The sequence below is a fragment of the Bufo bufo genome, chromosome 2 (genome assembly GCF_905171765.1).
Source record: "Bufo bufo chromosome 2, aBufBuf1.1, whole genome shotgun sequence".
In the NCBI taxonomy this organism is placed as follows: domain Eukaryota; kingdom Metazoa; phylum Chordata; class Amphibia; order Anura; family Bufonidae; genus Bufo; species Bufo bufo.
In genome coordinates, this window is record NC_053390.1 from 141,447,920 (window position 1) to 141,456,519 (window position 8,600).

At 46.5% G+C, this 8,600-nt stretch overlaps 1 protein-coding gene across 2 annotated transcripts in view; it reads right to left on the reverse strand.

Moving 5' to 3' along the window:
• Positions 1 to 4,206, reverse strand: part of KIAA0825 (KIAA0825 ortholog) — a 481,507-nt gene extending 477,301 nt beyond the window's left edge. For both annotated transcript variants that reach the window (XM_040421546.1, XM_040421545.1), the window contains exon 1: positions 4,148 to 4,206. The gene's annotated coding sequence lies outside the window, so the exon portion shown is untranslated. The remainder of the gene's footprint in view (positions 1 to 4,147) is intronic.
• Positions 4,207 to 8,600: the final 4,394 nt, after the last annotated feature.

Below are 8,600 nucleotides of genomic sequence, written 5' to 3' on the forward strand. Positions count from 1 at the left end.
AAGTCCCACCATGATACCGGGGTGCATTTCTAGAGGAGAATAACTCCATGATAGAGCATGTCCTGCAAGAGGGCAAAATGTTTCCCCTTCCATAAGAAATCAGACACACACAGGTCTAATATAAACCTATGGTGAGGAAGCTGGCAGCCTGCGAGCGTCTTACCCCCACTGCGCCTGCGCCGAATACTGAACGGCGCGAGATTTCATCAGAGCACAGGGCGAGCGCTGCCTGGCCCTGTCAATCAGGACTTGGAGGGAGGCGACAAAGGTGGGAGAACGGAGCCTCTGGGAGCAGGAACAACGCCCCCCCTGCTCCTAGAGGCTAATTAGCATATTATAGAAGTTATATTTCTGGGGTAACGGGGGAATAGATAAAAGTAGGAATAGGCTGGTTAGGTTCAGCTGACATTAGCACATCGCACATGTCAGCTAGCTTTATAGGGTTAAATCTGGCGACAGAAACCCTTTAAGCCATTTCCGCCCGAGATCCATTTTTTAGATATAAAAAAAAAAAAAGTCCTCCACGTAGTGCTTTTTTTTCGGTCTAAAATAACAGATCTCGGATGGAAACGGCTCAAACGGATGCCAAATGTGCAGAACTGATACACAGGAACCGTTTTTTTTTTTTTTACAGGATCCATTTTATTCCCCTCAGACGTTTACAGCATATCCACAGGATATGCTCAGCTGTTTATGCCCCTACCACAGAAGTGAATGGAGAGTTGCATACAGACACGTCCACCTGTAAGCTACCGCCAGTGGCCACCTCAGACGTGTCAAGTTCAGGGGACACACGCTCTCGAGGTGCGGCTTCCAGAGACATTTATAGCACATTGTGTGGATAGGTCATAAATGGAAGGAATATTCATTTAAAGCAGGGATGCACAACCTGCGGCCCCCAGAGCCATGGTTTGCGGCCCCCGCCCTGCTGGGCAGAAACACAGCTGATCCTGCAATCAGCTGTGTTTCTGCACAGAGCGCCGCACAGCAGATGGATCACAGGTTTTGCTCGTGCACTGTAGCAGGAGCAGAAAGGGTCCCCGGCTTGTAGTGAGAGCGGGGAAGCCGAGGAGAAGACATTAGCGCTTCTGCCTTCTCCTCTATGAGCGCTCTGCAGTGTGTCTCGGGAACAGAGGAGCGCTGCCCTGGTACAAAGCCTCCGCAGCAGGCTGGTTTCCCTGTAACTGGGGCTCCTTTGGATATGCTCCAGTTACAGTGGAAATAGTATAAAAAAAGTCACTTATTGTCTCCCAAAGGTCTTTCAGTGACCTCTTGGGGACAAATTATGTGGTAAAAATATATTTTAAAAAAAGTTAAAAATGATTAAAAAAAAATTGAAAACTAAATAAATTAAAAAATAAAATAAAATAAAAAGGAAAAAGTGCTTAATAAAAGAGTGTTCACTGTCCCACCACAGTCTTTTTATGAAAAAGTGCAAAATTTTAAAAGGTGACAGTGTCCCCCAAGGTCTTTTTATGACCTCTTGGGGGACATATTATGTAGCAGAAATATATTAAGTTAAAAAAAAAATTCATACATAAAAGAAAAGACGCCTACACCAATCAAAACCGTCACCATTACCGCCCCATTCACGTGAAACTTTTCATATTATATAGCAAAATACACAAAATAGAGAACTAATTATAATCATTTATTTTGGTGTCAGTTTGCATATTTAAAGAATAAGGAGCTATAGTTTGAAAAAATATATACTTTTTAAAAATGTTTTGTACAGTTTTCCCCAAATAAAAATTGTTGCAAAAATTATCTTGGTAGTCCAACAAATAAGATAGTTACAACCATTTGAACCACCACGCGTGCTAAATCACAAAAAAGTGTCTGGTCATTAAGGCCTTTTCGGGCCTGGTCATTCAAGCGTTAACCAATAGGCACCTTCCCCACTAGGAAGGTAATGTGCTTACTGGTTACTGCAGGACGCCTATAACTGGATTGGCAGGAGATGGTGATAACCAGTGAGCTCCGTCCTCTGCAGTGAAGGAAACCGCTGATTTATAAATAGGAGGATGGAAGGAAATGTTGCCACTTTTCTGGTAAAAATGAGGCCTGGAGCATGGCCTGTGAAATAGAAAATTCATAATTACCTGCTCCACTCCGCTCTGGTCCTCTGCGCTGCCTCCATCTTCCGGTTCCTACTCTGTTTACACCTGGCAGTGCATGGCCATGGTCACTTGCACGGCTCCAGTCAATGACTGGCTTCAGCAGTGACACGCGGCTTGTGGCCACATCACCGCCTAAGCCAGTCATTGTCTGGAGTGGTGTATGACCACGTTCATGCACTGCCAGGTGTAAACAGCGGAGGCAGTTCGAAGAACCGGAGAGCAGGTAAGTATAACTCTTCGGTTTCAGGGGCTATGCTGCAGCATGATATTTGGGACAATTACTGGGAACAAGTGTTCATAGGAGCGCTCATATCTTATATCTGGCCGGTATAATCGTGCAGCTGATCAGTCGATAAACAAGGAATTGCTCATTTGTCGGCTAATTTGCATATTTTATCAGGATGAAAGATGTCCGATTATCTGCAGCACGACTGTGGCAGCGATCACTCCTCCCCAGTCACTTTGCACTGGCTTGTGTAATAGGCAGATGAGCGCCAATCAACATTTTTTTTATTTGCGGCCCCTTGAAATAGAGCGATGTGACAATGCGGCCCCCAGACCAAAAAAGGTTGTGCACCCCTGATTTAAAGGGTCACTGAGGTCTCACAAACCTTTTGATATCTCTCGGCGACATAACAAAGGTCTTGACTGGTGAGTGTGGAGACCCTCACCGATCGCTAGAACGGGGAGAGAAAAGTGTTCTCTCCTCGCTGCAGGGGACGGATGCGAGACAAGCCCACAGACTTTCAATGAGTCCTCCTTGCTTCATCTTCAGCAGTGAGGAGAGAGAGCGCTATGTGAACACTTCTCTCTCCTCCTTCTAGCCATCGGTGGGGCTCTCAGCACTCAGACACCCACCGATCAAAACCTTTGATATGACTTCTTGTTATTTCATATGTAATGTCATTACAGTATTTCTTTGGCAATGTACTAAGCTATGAAAAAGAAAAACAATAAAAATTGTCAATATAAAACAAAAAAAACAAAAAAATTGATATGCCTCTATGATGCATCAAATGTTTTAGGAAAGCTCAGTGACCCTTTAACATGCAAGTGTGGCCTCTCCTGCACTGAGGGTGCGGAATCTAACGGGCTTCCCCTCAGACAGGGTGCAGGGCCACATTAAGTCAGCATATTTTTGGTCCGCATCCGATTTGCAGGTCGGATGCGGACCCATTAAAAAGGGTCGCAAAAGGTGCAGAGAGCACACCGTGTGCTGTCCGCACCCGTATGTTCTTAAAGGCCCAGCAAAAAAATAGAACTTGTCCTATTCTTGTCCGTTTTACGGACAAGGAAAAAACAGTTCTACAGAGGGCAGGACGTTCCAATCCGCGAAATGTGCAACGCACGCGGCTGGAATCCGTGTTTTGCAGATCCACAATTGGACAGCAAAAACGTGCATGAGCCCGAAGGTCTGTAATGGCGGTTCTTGTGGCAGCATCGGGTTTTCAGCCGCTTTCAACCTTTATATTGCAAGGCCTGAGAGCCGCGGGTAAAACCTATGACTAGGAAATGCCTTCTATATCAGGCAGGTGTGGCGCCCACCTCTGGGTTCTTATCTCCAGAACGGGCCCCGAAGTGAACAGAGAGCAGGACTGAACACTGCAATGGGGGCCAGAGGGTAGTCACCCAGATTTCCTAGGCCAGGTACAGGGCATATGTATGAGAGGATCACAGGAAAGGAGGGGCACATACATCAAAATCGAGAACTAATTCACTCTGCTACATCAGTAACCATAGCAACAGCCCAGGATATAGCATCCTCACCTCCTACTGACCCCACACTGCATCATCTACACAAACACTGGACAAAAGCAGCACTTACATCCACAAGTGTTTATTCAGCACTACAACTCTCATCATAGCCTTCCTGACGAGCGTACGAAGTGAATACATATATAAACACAGCAAATCACCGGCGAAAAAGGAGGCACAGCTGTAAATGCAAGGGCGTTAATGCTGTGATGGCAGGCGGCGACCTGCACTGCTCCTCCACACTGTACACACAGGTAGGTAGCTCCACGTACCTAGAGAGGTGCCCCAATCCCTCAGCCTGTGCGCTCACATGTAGACCAGCAACATCCTGTTCCTCCAACTGAGCAAGCGCAGTCACTGTGTACACGCCCCCCGTGCAAGGACTACGGCTGTGATTGGCTGTGCGTGGAGGAGGCTGCTGCAGCCATGTTTACTAAGGGCATCTAATAGACAAGTAATACAAAACTGCCCATAAGCAATGAGACAGCCTAAAGCACAGCGGAATGTGGAATAAAGTAATGTAAATGTAACGGAGCTGCCATAGCACATACACACCAGTGATAAGTAGACGAAGGAGCTGATCAGGTAACCATGGTGACTGTAAACAGAACTCCAGCCATATGCACATATTGGACCAGTGACTACTGTCGGTCACAGTTCACAGCTCTAAGGTTACAGTGCTTGGTTTAAAAGAGCACGCTGGGGGAGATTTATCAAACTGGTATAAAGAAGAACTGGTTTAGTTGCCCATAGCAACCAATTAGATTCAATTAGGCCAGTTCTACTTTACACCAATGTCTATATATTACCAACATACTGTTACTAAATAATACCACCATACAGGGTAATAGTTCGTACCGCCATTGGATTGGATAACAAACACTGTTAACATTATAGCCGCATACCATGACTGGATAACACGACCATACAGTCACTGAATAACACTGCCATACAATGACTGAATAAAACTCATCACCATACAAACACCTCCATACAGTCACTGCATAACACCGCCATACAGTGACTGGATAACCCGACATATGGGGGCACATACAGTATATGATCAGGGGCACAGTATACAGTATAAGAGGGCACAGTACAGGGTATGACTAGGGGCACTCTAAAGGGTACGGTAAGGGAGAACAATGCAGGGTATAAGAGCGCATAGGGCAGGTTAGGAGGAACAGTTCAGGGTATAAAGGGGCTCTGTGCAGGGTATAATGATGGGGCATATTACAGGGTATAAAGGGGCATAGTACAGGGTATGATGATAGGGCATAGTGCAGGGTATAAAGGAAGGCAGTACAGGTTAGGGGGCACAATACAGGGAAGGGGGCATAGTACAGGGTGTGCCAAGGGGGCACATAGGGAGTCAGAAGCAGGAGGTCGATGGCACTGGCTGACAGACAAGCAGCAGCAGTGCTCAGAGGCATGTGAGCAGGCGGGGACCGAGACACAGCGCTGCTCAGGGGTGCTTGTGCTTCTACTTGGCTGTCTGTAACGGGCAGGAGGTTAGCGGCATTAAGAACTTGGGGAGTGGGCATCCAAAGCCCTTCAGCGCACACCCAGGGTCCTCCTAAAACGCTTAATCTCAGAGGACTCTGTCACTGGTGTAAATGAAACAATTGGTAGAGAAGCAGCTTCTGCCCACTGCTGCTCCACCAGTCAGCTAACAGTGTGCGGCAGTGCAGAAGAGGGGCAGGAGAATACCTCTCTCCTCCTCTTTTTTCTTAAACAAGACCTGTCGCCACTCCTGACATGCCTGTTTAATGGTTTTTATGCATTCTATGTCACGAGTCACGACCATTGTGGGGGAAAACGACCACACTGAACACAGGAGGGAAGGGGAACAGTAACTGGGCCTGGAAACTAGGGAAGAAACAGGTCACCTCCTAAACAACCCTAATCCGGGCCCTAACTACCTATCAATATGAATAGACCTTGAAGGTAGGAATATTCATATGCAGGATACCTTGGCCCTTATTTCCCTATAAGGCCCTGGAAAGAGGTTAGGACTAGAGACAACCCATTCCTCCCCAGATAGACGAATGGAAGTCTCTGTCTCAGGCCCAGATACAAACAGGGAATATAACAAACACAAACAAACGCGACAATTAACCGCCTCCGGACCGCCTAACGCAGGATCGCGTTCCAAAGGTGGCTCACTCAGGCAGAGTCACGCATCTACGCGGCATCTCGCGAGACGCAAGATTTCCTGTGAATGCGCGCACACAGGCGCGCGCGTTCACAGGAACTGCAGGTAAGCGAGTGGATCTACAGCCTGCCAGCGGAGATCGTTCGCTGGCAGGCTGTAGATGAGATTTTTTTAAACCCTAACAGGTATATTAGACGCTGTATTGATAACAGCGTCTAATATACCTGCTACCTGGTCCTCTGGTGGTCCCTTTTGCTTGGATTGACCACCAGAGGACACAGGCAGCTCTGTAATAAGTAGCACCAAGCACCACACTACACTACACCACCCCCCTGTCACTTATTAACCCCTTATTAACCCCTGATCACCCCATATAGACTCCCTGATCACCCCCCTGTCATTGATCACCCCCCTGTAAGGCTCCATTCAGACGTCCGTATGTGTTTTACGGATCCGATCCATGGATCGGATCCGCAAAACACATACGGACGTCTGAATGGAGCCTGACAGGGGGGTGATCAATGACAGGGGGGTGATCACCCCATATAGACTCCCTGATCAACCCCCTGTAAGACTCCATTCAGACGTCCGTATGTGTTTTACGGATCCACGGATCGGATCCGCAAAACACATACGGACGTCTGAATGGAGCCTTACAGGGGGGTGATCAATGACAGGGGGGTGATCAATGACAGGGGGGTGATCAGGGAGTCTATATGGGGTGATCACCCCCCTGTCATTGATCACCCCCCTGTAAGGCTCCATTCAGACGTCCGTATGTGTTTTGTGGATCCGCAAAATGTCTTGATAAACTTGGGAATTAATTTTTCCTTCGATGATAGCAATCTATCCAGGCCCGGACGCAGCATAGCAGCCCCAAACCATGATGCCCCCACCACCATACTTCATAGTTGGGATGAGGTTTTGATGTTGGTGTGCTGTGCCTCTTTTTCTCCACACATAGTGTTGTGTGTTTCTTCGCGGATCCGCAAAACAGATACGGACGTCTGAATGGAGCCTTACAGGGGGGTGATCAATGACAGGGTGGTGATCACCCCATATAGACTCCCTGATCACCCCCTGTCATTGATTACCCCCCTGTAAGGCTCCATTCAGACATTTTTTTTGGCACAAGTTAGCGGAAATTGATTTTTTTTTTCTTACAAAGTCTCATATTCCACTAACTTGTGACAAAAAATAAAATCTCACATGAACTCACCATACCCCTCACGGAATCCAAATGCGTAAATTTTTTTAGACATTTATATTCCAGACTTCTTCTCACGCTTTAGGGCCCCTAAAATACCAGGGCAGTATAAGTACCCCACATGGGACCCCATTTCGGAAAGAAGACACCCCAAGGTATTCGCTGATGGGCATATTGAGTCCATGAAAGATTGAACTTTTTGTCCCAAGTTAGCGGAAAGGGAGACTTTGTGAAAAAAAAACAAAAAAAATAAATTTCCGCTAACTTGTGCCAAAAAAAAACATCTTCAATGAACTCGCCATGCCACTCATTGAATACCTTGGGGTGTATTCTTTCCAAAATGGGGTCACATGTGGGGTATTTATACTGCCCTGGGTTTTTAGGGGCCCTAAAGCGTGAGAAGTCTGGGATCCAAATGTCTAAAAATGCCCTCCTAAAAGGAATTTGGGCCCCTTTGCGCATCTAGGCTGCAAAAAAGTGTCACACATGTGGTATCGCCGTACTCAGGAGAAGTTGGGCAATGTGTTTTGGGGTGTCATTTTACATATACCCATGCTGGGTGAGATAAATATCTCGGTCAAATGCCAACTTTGTATAAAAAAATGGGAAAAGTTGTCTTTTAGAGAGATATTTCTCTCACCCAGCATGGGTATATGTAAAAAGACACCCCAAAACACATTGCCCAACTTCTTCTGAGTACGGCGATACCACATGTGTGACACTTTTTTGCAGCCTAGGTGGGCAAAGGGGCCCACATACCAAAGAGCACCTTTAGGATTTCACAGGGCATTTTTTACACATTTTGATTTCAAACTACTTCTCACGCATTAGGTCCCCTAAAATGCCAGGGCAGTATAAATATCCCACCCACAAGTAACCCCATTTTGGAAAGAAGACACCCCAAGGTATTTCGTGATGGGCATAGTGAGTTCATGGAAGTTTTTATTTTTTGTCACAAGTTAGTGGAATATGAGACTTTGTAAGCAAAAAAAAAAATCATCATTTTCCGCTAACTTGTGACAAAAAATAAAAAGTTCTATGAACTCACTATGCCCATCAGTGAATACCTTAGGGCAGTGATGGCTAACCTTGGCACTCCAGCTGTGGTAAAACTACAACTCCCAAGATGCCCCGCTTGCTTGGCTGCTCTCAGAACTCTATAGAAATAAATGGAGCATGCTGGGAGTCGTAGTTTCACCACAGCTGGAGTGCCAAGGTTAGCCATCACTGCCTTAGGGTGTCTACTTTCCGAAATGGGGTCATTTGTGGGGTGTTTGTACTGTCTGGGCATTGTAGAACCTCAGGAAACATGACAGGTGCTCAGAAAGTCAGAGCTGCTTCAAAAAGCGGAAATTCACATTTT